The sequence below is a fragment of the Camelus dromedarius genome, unplaced genomic scaffold (assembly GCF_036321535.1).
Source record: "Camelus dromedarius isolate mCamDro1 unplaced genomic scaffold, mCamDro1.pat HAP1_SCAFFOLD_117, whole genome shotgun sequence".
Classification (NCBI taxonomy): Eukaryota; Metazoa; Chordata; class Mammalia; order Artiodactyla; family Camelidae; genus Camelus; species Camelus dromedarius.
This window is the reverse complement of record NW_026989731.1, coordinates 5,563,157-5,578,981: the sequence shown is the minus strand read 5'-3', so window position 1 is coordinate 5,578,981 and position 15,825 is coordinate 5,563,157.

The following is a 15,825-nucleotide window of genomic DNA, read 5'->3' as shown; positions in this document are numbered from 1 at the left end:
TGAGCTCTTTGTTTTTGTTTTTGTTGTTGCTGAGTTAAAGGGTTCTTTATATATTCTGTATATTAATTTCTTATCAAATGTATGATTTGTAAACATTTTCTCCCATCCTGTGAGTTACCCTTTATTCTTTTGATATTGTACTTTGATATGCACAAAAGTTTTAAATTTTTGTAAAAACCAATTTATCTATTTTTTCATTTGTTATCTACAAACACCTTTGGTGTATATCCAAGAAATCATTGCCAAACCCAATAGAATGAAGAGTTTCCTCTACGTTTTCTTCTAAGAGATTTTGTTTAGCTTTTACATTTAGATCTTTGTTCTATTTTGAGTAAATTTTTGAATATGGAGGAAGGTAAGGGTATAACTTCATTCTTTTGCATGTGAATATCGAATTTCCTCTGTATCACTTGTTGAAAATATTGTGCTTTTCCCACTGAATGGTCTTGACACCTTTACCAAATCATTTGACCGCATATGAGAAGATTTATTTACTGTATTCGTCTATATGTCTATTTGGATTACAATAGTTTGTGCTAAGTTTTGAAATCAGGAAGTATGATATCTCCCACTTTGTTCTTCTGTTTCAAGATTTTTTATTTGTTTATTTGGGATCTCTTGAAATTCCCTATGAATTTTAGAACTTTTTATGTTCTGGAAAAAATATTGGAATGTTGATAAGAATTGCATGAGATCTGTAGAATCTGTTGAGTAGTACTGACAGTTTAACAATATTAAAACTTCCCACCTATGAACATGGATGTCTATTTCTTTATGTCTTCTTTAATGTCTTTTGGCAATGTTTTCAGTATGCAAATCTTTCTTCTTCTAGGCTAAATTTATTTTTAATTAATCACTTTGATCCTATTTTAAATGGGATTGCTTTCTTAATTTTTTGAATTGTCATGTTAGTGTATAGAAATGCAACTGATTTTTAATTGTTGATTTTGTATCCTCCAAATTTGCTGAATTCGTTTATTTTTTCTATTTTTTGGTGAAATCTTTGATATTTCTATATTTAATATCTTGTCGTGTGTTGAGAGAATTTATTTCTTCATTTCCAATTTTAAATCCCTTTATTTCTTTCCCTTGTTTTATTACACTGGCTAGTACCTCTAATACTATGTTAAATAGAGGAGGGAAAAATGGGCATTACTGTCTTTTTTGTTATCTTAGGGGAGAAGATTTCAGTCTTTCATCATTGAGTAGGATGTAGCTGTGTATTTTTCATGCATGATTTTTATCATGTTGAGGAAGTTTTCTTCTATTCCTAATTTTTTAGTATTTTTTTAACAGAAAAATTATTAAATTTGATCAAAGGATTTTTGTGAATCAATTGGATGACCATTTTTTTTCTTTGCTCTCTTAATGTGGTATATTATATTGATTGATTTTTCTATTTGGAATCTACAGGATGTAATCAACATTTATAGAATACCAAAAACATCAGAATACATACTTTCCTCAAGCTAACATGAAACATTCACCAAGCTAGACCTCATTATGTATCATTAAACACACCTTAAAAATTGAAAGGAACAGAAATGTTATAATGTATGTCTCAGACTAGAGTGAAATTAAACTAGAAATCAACAATGGAAAGATAGCTGGAAAGTCCTAAAATACCTGGATAGTAAACAACACACTTCTACATTATACATAGGTCAAATAAGTCTCAAGAGGGATTTTAAAATGTATTCAATGAAATAAAAATAAAAATACAACTCATCAAAATTTGCAAAATGCAGTGAAAGTTGAAGGAGACTTGTAAGATACTTTTGTCATGATATATAATCTTATGGAGACCATAAACTCAATTTTGGGAAGGGGAATAGGAAGACACAAAGCAGCAGTTCCCAGGAAGGGAAATGATCCTAAAATTAAATTCATAAATGGTTTCCAAGCAAAGAACAAATCCAGGGTGTTGCCAGAAAAGAAAAGAAAAAAGATGGAGGGGTCAAATATGAAATGAAGGACATGACTGAAGATTATTTTCCTTAAACCTCAGAATCATTACAGTTGCATCCTTGGAGTATGACATAATCAGAAAAAGACTCTCTGAGGAGATACAGTATGTATCATAGATGCTCTCAAACAATTGGGCTTCTGGAAAGTTTAAGGGAGTTTTTCCTCAGACTTCTCAGCAAAAACCCAACGTAGAAATAGGGCTACATTGAAAGGATTTGTGGGTTCAGCATTGTTGAGCCTTGATGAAGCTCACCTCAGAAGGCTTAGACCAAATTGGAGGGTATTTGTGCTAATGAAGAGCTACAGGGGAACCTGTTGATCCTGCCCTGGCACTCCCATGCATGACTATACTTTCATACATTTTTCCTTACCACTTTATTCTCTTATCTATTTTTACCCTTTGTTTTTCTTTCTTTTCTCATTTCTTCACCCCTTTTTGGACAGTTTTGTGTAAGTAATGGACAGAGGACAGGCCTTGGAGTCAGAGAGCTTGCATCTGAGACTAAGCTCTAGAACCAAGCTAAGTGACCTAGAAGATGTTAAGTCTAATCTCTTCACTTGCATAAATGTAGGAATAATATCTAATTTACTGTGTGATCATGAGGATTAGAGATAGTAAGTGTACTTCCTTAAAGGTAGAAAGTGTCCAATAAGAGTGGCTGTTATATTATTTTTATTACTGTTGCTACAATTTTGTTTATGTGGTTGATTTGGGTTCATGGAGCAGCTGTTAGTAAACTCTACACTGAGTTTCTTTACTCTACATAATCTTTAATATGATTATTTTTATGAGGTTGATTTTGATAGCTGATATTGAACTCTCTTAGTCTCTTTACAGCAGAGTATCCATCCCAAGATGCTTTGAGTGCTGGCTTCTAGAAATGCTTACATGATCTCCCTTGAGAAATGCCTGGGAACTTGCATCCTCCTATGTCTCCACTTCTCTAAAGATTTCTTCTCAGAGGATTCAAGCAACAAATCATCTACAGGAATTGCCATCTTAGGCTTTGCTTCTAACATACTAACATTAGAAAATTATTTTTTAATTTTTATTTTTAATACTACAAATATATCTTAGGCCTTCCACTATCAACCAAAGATACAGCAAGCCCTCAGTTAAAGAGAATGCTAATCTATACTGTATCAGTTTCCCCTTCCTGGCTCCACTTCTGGCACGATGGTGTGCAACTCAGAATCACTCCTCAAAAAAACTGATGAAAACTATTTTTAAAACACATTTAAAAATAGTTGGCCTTATGAGCATACACAAATGGAAATGCCGCTACACATATACAGCAAATGAGGACACATTTACTCAAGAATATTTACTAAAGCTCCATAAAATGATGAGTCTTTAGTATTTGAAGATCCGCACTTTTCCCCTCTCGACTCATTGAGCTGGGAACTCCACCCAGACTTGTACAACCAAGAACACAATTTTTTGACTCCCCCCAGGTCCTGGTTGGAGGGTTGTCTTCCTGGGAAAGACATGACATTAGCAATTCTCATACTGCCCCTAGATACTTGTTGCTGAGGCAAAGTTCTGTACTACTGCAGCCAACAGGTGGGGGCCCCATTCTTCCACCACGTTTCCTCTCATGAGACAAAGGTTCTACCTTGGGCATGGTAGGACATTGAGGTCCCAATTGCTATTGACTCAGCTCATAGGACATGGGCTTGTGCCAAGGGAGACAAGCCAAGGACACCTGGGGCTCTTGCCCATATATCCACTGAGCATTTACTTCTTCAAACTGGGCTGTCACTTAGAATTGACCTATTGTTCCTTACTCCAGCACCAGAGTTGTGGCTCAGAGATTTTCCCTCGGAGGAAAGGCAGACCATAGAAAAGAGAGTTCAAATTATCTCCCCAAAGGAGCCAACTTTATTTGCAACAGCATATGAAGTTCAAATCTAAGTGTGCTTTCAAAAAGAGTAGAAGTGTTGGTGAGAGGCAATGGGGAGGAGACTGATAAATTCATTGAAGATACAGGCTAAATGATAAGCCAACTAGTTCCTGGAGAAAAATAAGAAACCAGCTGCAAGAACTAGAGTCTGAATAAATTTCAAACTTTGACCATCAGGAACTGTCCCTTCATAGCAGCCTGAATTTGACTGGATTAGGGTGTAAATAATTTATTCTCCAGGGCATTGTTATGAACAGTAGAGCTTTTAACCAGCACTTAGTGGCGTTTCATAGGTTAGTGTGGTCAGGTAACTAGACAAACACTGCCTAAGTCCTGCTAAAACCTTGTTATCCCAAAGTGGCTGGGCATGTCCAAGGATGAATCCCTGAGGAAAAACATCAGAGGCTTTACCCTGTGTCTGTTTAGGGGATAGAGGAGGAAGAGAAGGGAATGGACAACACTAAAATAATCCAGTTAGTCTTTAAACAAGTAAACAAGCTAACAACAATGACAAGCACTGAAAGAGGGGAGAGATGAAGCCAGTACCCAAAGTTGCTGCAATATCTAAAATGTTCATTTTCCAAAAAATATGAGACATGCAAAATAAGCAGGAAATTATGGCCTAGATACCAGAAGAATAGCAGGCAATAAAGCCACCTGCAGGAGAGAACAGATGTGAGAAAAGAAGCCATTATAAATATGTTCAAAGAAACAAAGAAAACCATGATTTTAGAAGTAAAGCATGATGACAGTGTCACATCACATAGAGAACATTAATAAAGAGACAGAAATTATTAAAAATAACCAAATGGAAATTTTGGAACTGAAAGGAGCAAAAACTGAAATTTAAAAATTCACTAGATGGAATCAATAATACACTTAAACGGGCAGAAAGTAAAAGTACTTAAGAATAGATCAATAGAAATTATGCAATCCAAGAACAGAGTGAAAAATGAATGAAGAAAAAATGAGCAAAGTCTCAGAGAAATGTGGGACACTAATGTATACCAACAGACATCTAAAAGCAGCACCAGAAGAACAGAGAAGGAAAGGAGCAGAAAAATATTTGAAAAATTAGTGGCTAAAAAATTCCCATTTCCTAAAAAATTTAAATCTACATATCCAGGAAGTTCAACAAACTGCAAGTAGGATAAACTCAGAAAGACCCATGAATAGACACATAGTAAAAATGCCAAAGAATATCTTGAAGGCAGCAAGAGGAAAATGACATCTTGCTTAAGGAAACTCCTATAAGATTAACAGTTGACTTATCATCAGAAACAGTAGAGGGCTGAAGGCAATAGGATAACCTATTCTCAGCCCTCAAATTTTAAAAGTTCTTAATCAAGAATCGTATATCCAGCAAAATTATCATTTAAAATTAAGATGAAATAAAAAGACATTTGGAAAACAAAATCTGAAGGAATCTGCTGCCAGTAGACCTACCTTACAAGACATACTAAAGTTAGTTCTTCAGGCTGAAAGCAAGTGACCCAAGACAGTAATTTGAATACACACACACACAAAACAAAGAACACTGATAAAGGTAATTATGCAATTATAAAGGAGTATAATTGCCTATTTCTTATCCTTTCTTATCTTGTTTAAAAATCATAAAGCAGTATACATTTAATTGTATTTGTGGGCATATAACATACAGAAATGTAATATATTTTCCAATAGCATGGCAAAGAGGTTGGTGAGAACAAACCAACATTGGGTTAAGAATTGACTCCAGATGTTTCACTTGAATCCAAAGGAAACAATGCATAGAACCTGAAATGGAAAGAAGGCTAATATGAGAAAAATTATACATATAACATAAAAATTGTATTCTACACTGGAAACTGACACAACACTGGAAACTGACTATAACTCAATTAAAAAAAAAGAAAAAAGTTATACGTATAAACTTGCTCTCTTTTCTCCTCTCAGCTTCTTTAAAAGACATAAAATTACATAAAGGAATAATAATTATAATGATGTACTTTTGGGCTTATAACATGCATAGAGATAATACCTATGACAAGAATACCACAGTAAGAAAGAAAAGAGAGTAGAGCTATATGGGAATGCTGTTTCTAAATTCTCTGAAATTGCTGGTGTAATTGTGAAACTGTTTTTGATAAGACATATATGGTAAGGCCTAAAGCAATCACTAAGTAAATAACTAAAAATATATAGCAAGAAATTCATTAAAGAAGTTAAAAAGTAATATTAGAAAATATTCAATTAATGAAAAAGAAAACAGTAATGACAAAAATAAAGACTTGAGGTGTAGAGAAAATAATAACTTAAATGAGAAATGTAAATCCTATTGTTTTGCTTAGTTTTGTTTTTATGAACTCTGGATACAAGTCCCTTATCAGATATATTATTTGTGAATATTTTCTACCATTTTGTGGGTTGTCTTTTCATTTTCTTAACATTACTTTTTCAATTAATGCTATGTCTCTCTCTCTTTTATTTTTTTTCCTTAAAATGAATCAGAGCAAACACAACATGTGTACAAATCTATAGATAAAGCTGCTCTGGAAAAAATGCATAAATACATGGCAAAGAAATGAGACTTGGCATTTTAATGCTGATCATGCCATCCTCATTGCCATAACACCAAATCTGTGCTTGCAACACAGTAAACTATGTGTATCTGCTATACCCTACTTCTCAAATCCAGGACTTATGAACTCAAATCAGAATTTGCCATCAAAAACTCAAACTTGAATTCCTGTACTAGGAATGTCTCCAGTAGAGAGCACTAATGTTTTTTGAATATTCGGTGTAAGTAGCTTTAATTGAGATAAGGCCTAGGAAGGAGTTACAACCATTTCCCATTCCCATATATCTGGGTACACAAGACATAGGCATTTATTCCATATCTATTAACAGTTTACAGAGCACCCACTGTCCCCAGGCACCACATTAGGCCTTGGGATCCTGAGGAGGAAAAGATACACTCTTACCCTCAAGGAATTTGGCCTAGTGAAGAAGACAGTCTCAATCCCCTAATAACATCTCCTTGCATCAATCAAGGAAAGCATTTACTAATCATGCACTTTCCTATCACAAACTACATACATATATGTAGAAAAGCACATGGACTATAAGCATTTGCAAACAGTAGGTTCAGGAGGGCCTTAGAGAAAATCTAGTCAAAATCTCTCATTTTATACCTGGAAACTTTAAACCCAGATTGGATAAGTGACTTACCTATGATCACGACAAGAGCTAAGATTAATATGGCACTTCCTATATGCCTAGAACTGCTCTAACAGTATTGTTTATTTAATCCTCACCACAACTCATTTTTGAAATACAAACCTAAGGCACAGAGAAATTAATTAACAACAAAAATCAAACAGCTCACAAGGGCAAAGTCAGGATTTGAATCTAAGTAGTCTTGCTCCAGAATCCATACTTTTAGTCACCATGCTATATTTAAGTAGCTATGTCTAAAGGCAGTCATGATTTTCTGACTCATGTTTTTACACTGTCTTGTTATTTTATACTGTCAGGGTTTCCAGCATCTCTAGAACCCATTGGTCAAAAATTATCAAAGAAATCTCAAGATATTATGGTACTTCAAAGTCACAAGATCCTCGATTTGGGGAAAATGGCTCAATTCAACGTGGATGTATATGTTACCAGAAGGTGAAGATGAAGACATGAACAGACATGAGAAATATAATAAGTAATCTTGTAATAAGTATTCTTTTATCTTACTTTGACAAATGTTGCCACTTGTGTCTCATTTCCTTGTCTTCCTGAATCACTTCCATGTACTCCTTCTCACTTCCAAATCCCAGTCTTTAAGTGTGTTGATTCTTCAATCAAATAAGAACATGTTAATGTAGACAGAGCTAGGGATTAAATCTTGAGAGGACCCTGCACTATACAAGATAGAGAAAATGTGCATTTCAGAAGCCTCAGACTTCACTTCACCCATTCATTTATTATCTAACAAATATTTATTTGGTGCCTGTCATATGCACAACAATGCACTGGGTTCTGGGGATGTGCTAGTCTATGTGATGGATGTGACCTTTACCCTCCTGAGGTCCACAGTCTTACAGCATTCCTCCAGAGTAAGTTAGGGATCCATAGTTAAGCACTTGTCAATTCTCAACCTGTTGGGCCTCTGAATGATGCCTGAGCTACAGGAGGATGAACCGAATGACTCAGCAAGACTGGGGACTGCTAAGAGATGCTGTCACTCTCAGGTGTGCAGACTACAGAGGAGAGAGCATGTTATTTTGAAATGACAGTAATACACTGTTTGAGTGATATGCATGAACTATAAAATAGTTTATAAATAGAAATTATTTGCATTATGATTATGTTTTGTCAGAATGCACACATATTTTTTGTGTGTTTGTGTCCTTGAGGACCCTGAAGAACAAAATTTTGTATCTGATTATTGAATTGGTTAAGTAAATTAAGCAAATCCAGGCATTTTATTTGATAATCAAGTTCACTCAAAGATGAAGGTAAAATTATAAAATTTACACCCACTTACATATTTGTTTCATCCTTTAGTATGCTTCTCCCCTCATTTTTACTTGTAATCAATCTGTCTGTAACTCCCCCAGTTACACAGAGGCCTTTACCAGACACAAAAATCTATTCTGCTCACAAAAACAACAGGCTTCCTTAAGCCTTAAGTTTTTTTTTTTTAATTTGCCCTTTAGGTCTCAATTTCTCTGAGGAATCTGGGAAGTCCTCTCCACTTTAGCCCACTCTTTCATCTACCATTGTAAGACCCAACTACTTTTGCCCTTCAATTTTGTAATGAGATAAATGACGCCTGATTTATTATCATACTGCTCTTTTTCATAAGGTGACCTGGTTATATTCAGCTATTATAAAGCATATTTGAGTCATAGGCTCTGAACCATGTCAATATCCTTTACTAGGAGATTTTACTCAGCCCTGAATTTGCTCATACATCCAGCTACATATTTGCCTCAATTTTTTTTTAAAACTATAAGTTTCTTGAGGGCACATGTTTATTTGTTTTTAAATCCTCCAAAAACAATTTGGTGGAGAGACTGAATTGGAGATAAAGAAGTTAGCAGAGATAAATTAGTAGAATAAGTGGATAATTGGAAGGTGTTCCTGCATTTGGATACATAGGATTCAGGAGACAAAGACAAAGAGAACTCTGGTGTGGGGACACACTGGGGTTTGGTTAGTTAGTCCCCACTGATTTATCATGTCCAGCCTAACGGTCCCTGGAGGAATGCTTGGAGACTTGTGGACCCCAGGAGGGCAAAGGCCAGATCCATCAAATGGACCAATGTATCCTCAGAAACCAGTCCAGTGTTTTGCACACAGTAGGCATAGAATAAACATTTGTTGGATGATAAATGAGTGGTAAGATGAAACGTAGTCTGAGATATCTGGAACATGAAATATTCCTATCTTCTTTTCTGATATAGTCCAGGATAGTTACATTAAACACATAGAAAACAGAAACTCCTGCCTGGACTGTTAGTGGCTTACGCCAGATCTCACTGCCAGAAGAGCCACCAGCAGAAGCCAAGATACCAATTCTCATACACTTTCTGACTCATATCTCTTTTCCTCTATTTCTAAAATGTTCTGAATCTTGTTCTTTTACAATTTATATTGATTCTTAAAAATTCTTAACAAACTATATATATGTGTGTATATATACATACATACACACACACATACACATACATATGCATACATATTATGTCCTAGTCTTAGAGAATCAGTTAAGATTAGAATTGAAGTTCAGTATTAAATGTGTATTACAATTAACAGATAGCCTAATATTAGGCCAAGAAACACATATGCACAAATACATACACACACAGTCATTGAGGAAAAAAAGATGGGAGGGGCATGGAATCAAGGCCTAGCTGGTATTAGACCTGGGTTATTTCAAATCAAAGAAATGAAAAAGTTGACTATGAGGAACCTCAGAAACCAGCTGTTTTCACAGTATCAGGAAAACTTTTGCCCAGATTTCAACATGGTCCAGGGAACACAGATTGAATTCTTACAGGGATCCCAGCAAGCACTGTCTCAGTCACTAGCAGAACCCATCAGGGCTTTTTTTATATCACTTCACAGGAGCTAAGGAGCACTAACTCTGCTTTAATTCTAAGCTTTCAGCCTGGCTTCACTTGCAAATATTTTCTTAGAAGTCTTCATTTTATGGATGGGAAAGAGACAATAGTCAATAACTGGCTGGCTCCTGTGTGGCAGATTCCAATATGGGACCCAGATGACAGTACATATTCTTTAAATGGGATGCATGGGAAACTTTCAAAGAAATATTTGGACATCTTCCAAGAAGACAGATTAGCTGGAGATGGCGAGCATCCTGCTGCAGGAAATCGTGTTTTTCCCTTGAAGGAGAGCCTGGAAGATCACCTTCCTAACACTTGTCATAAAAGGAAGGGATGCCATATAGTTAAGGCAGAGGGTCAATCAGCATAGTGGGCTGAGAACACAGAGTAATTGGTCGTGAATATTTAAGACTGGGACCATGATAAGGGATCAGTTCACACAGTAGTGCACAGCTGGCCTTGCACAATTACAGTTTCTAGTCAACCTACCTTATTCCAAAAACACTTGCAATGTCGACCTCATCCTGTCCTTGGACTTCTCACCACTGAGCTCATTCTCAGGAGTCATTCTCAGAATTTCTCCCAGGCCCGAGGAGAGCTCACGTTAAAACTCTGCAACCAGGAGATTGAAAAGGTCAGGAAAATATGGTGAAGTCTTTGATCAAAAATAAATAAAAATTCTTCATCAATGACAATATGCTCAATCATACAGAGTTGAACCAGCAGGAAGACTTTCTGAGAATGCAAAGCCATGAATGCCTTCTCACTTTTGTTCTTTTCTTCTGACTTGATGTCTCAGTAGGACTAACAAACTTGAACCCTGGTGTTGAGAAAATATTGCAAAGTAGTATTTCAATTGAGCACTGTAAAGCTAGCCAAACTTTCCCAGACCCATGTTCCTATGCTCCTCCTTCAACCCTGCGTGGCCCACCAACCTCTCCTCCCCTTTCAGGTGCTGCATGCTTCCCCTGTAGATTACATACCTCTCAGAAAAGGAATAATGATTCCTGTTTACCTTCGTATTCTGCCTCACCTCTCCAGAACTCCAGTGCTTTCTTTTATACACTGTAGAATTTCAATGTTTTAATTAATTGAAAGAAATAGAGAATTTTCCATTATCAGAAATAATTTTATAATACAGAATTGGAAAATAACTGTTAATACTGGATAATATTCTGTCTTCCATTAATCATAAAAATTTTCTCATGACACAGAGAAATCTGAACTCTTATCAAGGCAGCCACATGCAGCAGAGATGATGACACTCAGAGTCTCTCTTTTTTTAATTTTTTTTTTTTATTTTTTGGTTTGGTTTGGGTTTTATTGTTTTGTTTTGTTTTTCAGGGAATCAACTCAGAAAGGCCCTGCCAAACCTAGGAGTGAGTTGATTGCTCCATGTAGGTCATGCAGTTCAATAACACAATTTGTAGTGATCCTTTCATTTCTGTTATTTGTGACTCTGCTTGTGCCATTGGGCAGAGGAAACGGCCACATTGCTGCTCACAGTCATCTCCTTTATCATATGAATGTGAGGAGCCTACCACTAGATATTTCCCCAAACCAATGGGATGCTGTAGAAAACAGAGTATTTCTATGTCTTTTTCTTCTGGATTTTCTCAGGTTACCAGAAAGAGATTGACTGAGCCCTGAGGGTGGATTGGTCATTTTAAGACAATATTTGGGGCAGATAAGGCAAACATATAGAATTTAGGTCTTTCTAAATTTTACTTCTCTTTCATGAGTCTCTTTCTGATTATTAACACCTGCACTGATCCATCTCTTCATGTAAGTAGTACTTGGTTGTTTTCTATGTGTTCACCTAAGTTCTCAGCTGCTTGAGGTCAGAAACCAATATTGATGCTTTTTGATATTGTTCTTGATATCTAGCATACTGATGGGCACAGAATGAGTGCTTAATAATTATGATGAGACTTCTAAACACAATTTTACACTTTGACAAATTTGGCTGTGGAAATAGTGACTGAGTCTTTTAGAATTTTCTATGAACAGAATAATAAATGTATATAGGAAATTTATAAAATATAGATGGGAAATAAAATACAGCAGCATCTTTCAGAGACACAGCTTCTCTTTCCTTTCTCTTTCCAGATCCATGGAGCTGACAGATCTTTCTCTGTCCACCTCTGATGGAGACTATATTCTTTACTGTCCAGTAGCATATTCCCTTTGATTGTCTCTTAGGTATGCAGAATTGCGAGCATATTCGAACTTTCCTTCTTTCCTTCTGTCAAATTCTTGTCAGCAGTTTTACACACACACACACTCTTCCCCCACCACCAATCTTTTGCAGATTATATTCAGGAGTTCTTCAGGCTTCTGCCTAAGAGGGTGGACTTTGCAGACTGGTGGGCCTGGGTTTGAACCTTACATGATCACTTTGGATAAGTTTCTGGATTAGTTAAAATTAGCTGCCAGTTACAGAGACTGCAAAGAACAGTGGCATAAACAAAGTGATGTTTGTTTCTCTTTCACATTAAAAAAATTTCTAGAGAGACAATCCAGAACTGGTATTATGATTTCACAAATCTCCTGAGGCTTAGGCTGGTTCCACTTTTTAGGTTTGCTAAACATCAGATGAGGTCCTCAATCTCATAGCCTTAGATGGAGCTTTATCCATCACATGCAATGTAGAAAGGAGGAAGGAAGGAAGGGAAGGAGACAGAGGAAGGCAAGCATCTATGATCTCTTAAGGAAATTTCCCAGAGGCTGTCATACACTTCCTGTTACATTTCATTGACCAGAATTTAGTATTGTGACCTCACTAAGCTGGAATAGAGACTGGGGAATGTTGTCCTTATTCCAGACAATACTCAGCTGAAATGTGGGTGGTTCACATCGTTAGAAAGAAAGGGGGAAAGGAGCATTGGAGTAGCCAAATACCAGTTACTCTATACCACTTTTTTCTTGACTGTTATTACCCATCTCACAGGAGTCTTAGGATTAAAATAAATGTTACTATGAAAGCATCTAATACAGTATCTAGCATAAAACAAGCTTTCGGTTAATGTTAGTTAATATCCCTCCTTATTCCTTTTTTGTGAATTTTCTCATTTCCCTGATACCCCATCATTGGCATCCAAATTCTATTTTAAATACTTGCCCCAGTTGATGGTACTAAGCTGTAGTCTTGTACCTTTTCATAAGAGGGAGCAACAAATACATTATTATTCAATGTCAGCATTAATTTTTTAGCTTAAAGTTTGGCTTAGATTTAAGACAAAGCTCTTGGAATCAAATAGACCTAGATGTGAATCCTGGTTCTGCCACTTAGTCACTGTCTAACCCCAGCCTCTTGCTCCCTCCATTTCCTCATCTGTGACCTGGGGTAAGATTCAGATATGAGGATTAAATGAAAATAATAGAGAGAGAGCGTCTGACAAAGTAAGTGGTAGTTTTTCTTATCTTTTTAAATTTGGCCTAATCTGGGTGAAACTTTTTGATAATGAACTCTTATTCCATTAAAAAAAAAGTTTTAAAATTGGTCATCTCCATACATATACAAATGAGTGTTGTTAAATTGTTAGTCAAACCTTTTGATAATTGTCTCCAAAATCAGTTTAAACCCAAATAGCAGCAAAGTCTTTCTTGTATTTTTTTTTAAAGAAAAAAACAGCATAGCTGAGCCTTAACCTTATTTAGCCTTGATTTGAATGATTTTTGGCAGATCCACTCTTAGACGCAGAAACATTTCCACCAATGAGTATATTTCATAGCATCTTTCCCCCAGTGGCTAGTTGTTAAGCCCCTACTGTATCCCAGAAGCTGTGCTAGTTTCTGGGGACATATTGGTAAGCAGAAATGCACATGGTCCCTGCTGCTGTGGAAGTCGCAGTTACTGAGGGAGACAGGTGAATCAATCACTGAAAATAAATGAAAAATTGCCATTATTAAAGTTGTTAGGAAGGAGACATACCGGTGCTGTGAAAGTATGTGTGAACATCTTATGATCCAAGGTTGAATGGTGATTTTAGGAACAAAAAATTGACCAGTCAGTTGAAGTAAAGAGATGTTATGAGCATATGGTTTGAAATGAGCTCAGACACAAGGTGAGCCTGCCCTTGGCATGGACCAAAACATGCCACAGTCTCCAGCACCACTCCAAAGAATGCATTTCATGGTTTGGGGCTGTATTTAAAATAAGTGCCCGTGATATATAACTTCTCAATGTGATACTCTGAAAGGGGCTACATAACTTAGGAATAATCTAATTATTTCATAATGTATTCATGCTATATTGATAAATATTAAATTCACATACTTTTTTTTTGATACACCAAGCAGAGATATCTGAGAAAATTGGCTGTAAAGTAGGATCTTTTCAGAGAGGGTCAGAGTGTTGATCTGCATTACCTGTAGTGAGAATTTGAATTTGAAGCCATTTGGCTGAATGAGGTGGCATAAGAAACACTGTTGGCAGAAGAATAGGTAGCCCACAAAGTAGCAGTGGAGGATGACCACAGGATGAGAGGTGTGAACAGTGTGTTCCAGAGAGCAGGCAGGACTGTGCTTGTGATGGCCCATCTCAGAGCCAGCAGGCAGCCCCAATGTCCCATCTCTCCAAGGCATTCCAGGTTCACATAGACAAGAACCCAGCTTGGCACCTTGGCAGTGGGGTACCATTTCTCCTTGTCCTGTCCAGCTGAGCTAACGGGGCATCCTTTGGGGAAAATGTTGCCTCTCTGGTCTCTTTTAGGGGTTTGGAAGTTGGCTGGGAGGCTCTGTTCCCATGTAACATGTTAGGGCATGACTGATCCTCGGGGGTAGAGCTGCCTGCCATCAGACTGTAGGTGGTTTCTTGTTCTGAGCTGATAAATTTAAGATGAATTCCATTCATCTAAAGATTTTTAAGTTCATCTCTGTAGGCAAACCTAAATGAGTTTTAGTTAAATGAGGTATCAAAATAGGCAACTGAGCAAGGGCTTGTCTTCCAAAAGCATTTGTGAGTCATGATGCAGTTTCTAGAGGCATAGTGTTGTGCACGGTGGGCAGGTTCCCATCCCTCCCCAAGAGTATTTGTGCTAGGTATTTACCCTAAGGCGTCACAAGCCTTTCACTTTCACCTTCCCAGGAATGCCATTGGAACTAGGACTTTCCCCAGCTCTTCAATTGCTCTGTAATTGGAATTCCTCCCTCAGGGTGCAGCAAACTTGTTTCGACCTCAGGGACTTCTCAATTGCTGTTCTCTGCCTAGAAAATTCTTCCCCTAAGAATCTGAATGACTGCTTCCTTCTCAATGGAAGGTCAGCTCCAGAGTGACCTCAGGGATACTTTCCCTAATATCTAGATAAAGTACCACTGCCTGCTACCATCATAGTCCTTCAGACCTGGGTTCATTGCTTGCTGACTTGTTCATATTCTGTTCCCCCCAACACAAACACAAGAATATAAGTTCTGTGAAAGCATGGTTCTTGTCTCCCTTGTTTACCTGTTCTTAAGCCTGGTAGAGAGTAAACTTCCCAACCTGCTGCATTTGATAGTAGGCAAAAAGTTTACCCCTTTGGACATAAAATATTGATAACATCACCTGTGCTTCCTGTCTCATAGAAAAACTGAGGACCTGGAGTTAGGGTCCCGAAGATACTTTCTCTCCCAGAAACTTGTGACTAATTTTTTGATTCCATATATATATATATATATATATATATATATATATATATATATATATATATTGCAAATATCAATACCATTTACCCAATTACATAACCCCAAAAGTCTTAGAACACATTTTGTGCTTGTCTTTGCTTTGCTCCCCACTAAACTACTCCTTAAACAATAGTAATCAGTTTGTCCAGAGGCCATATCCTTAAGGTCCCTCCCTTCAGCACCCTTCC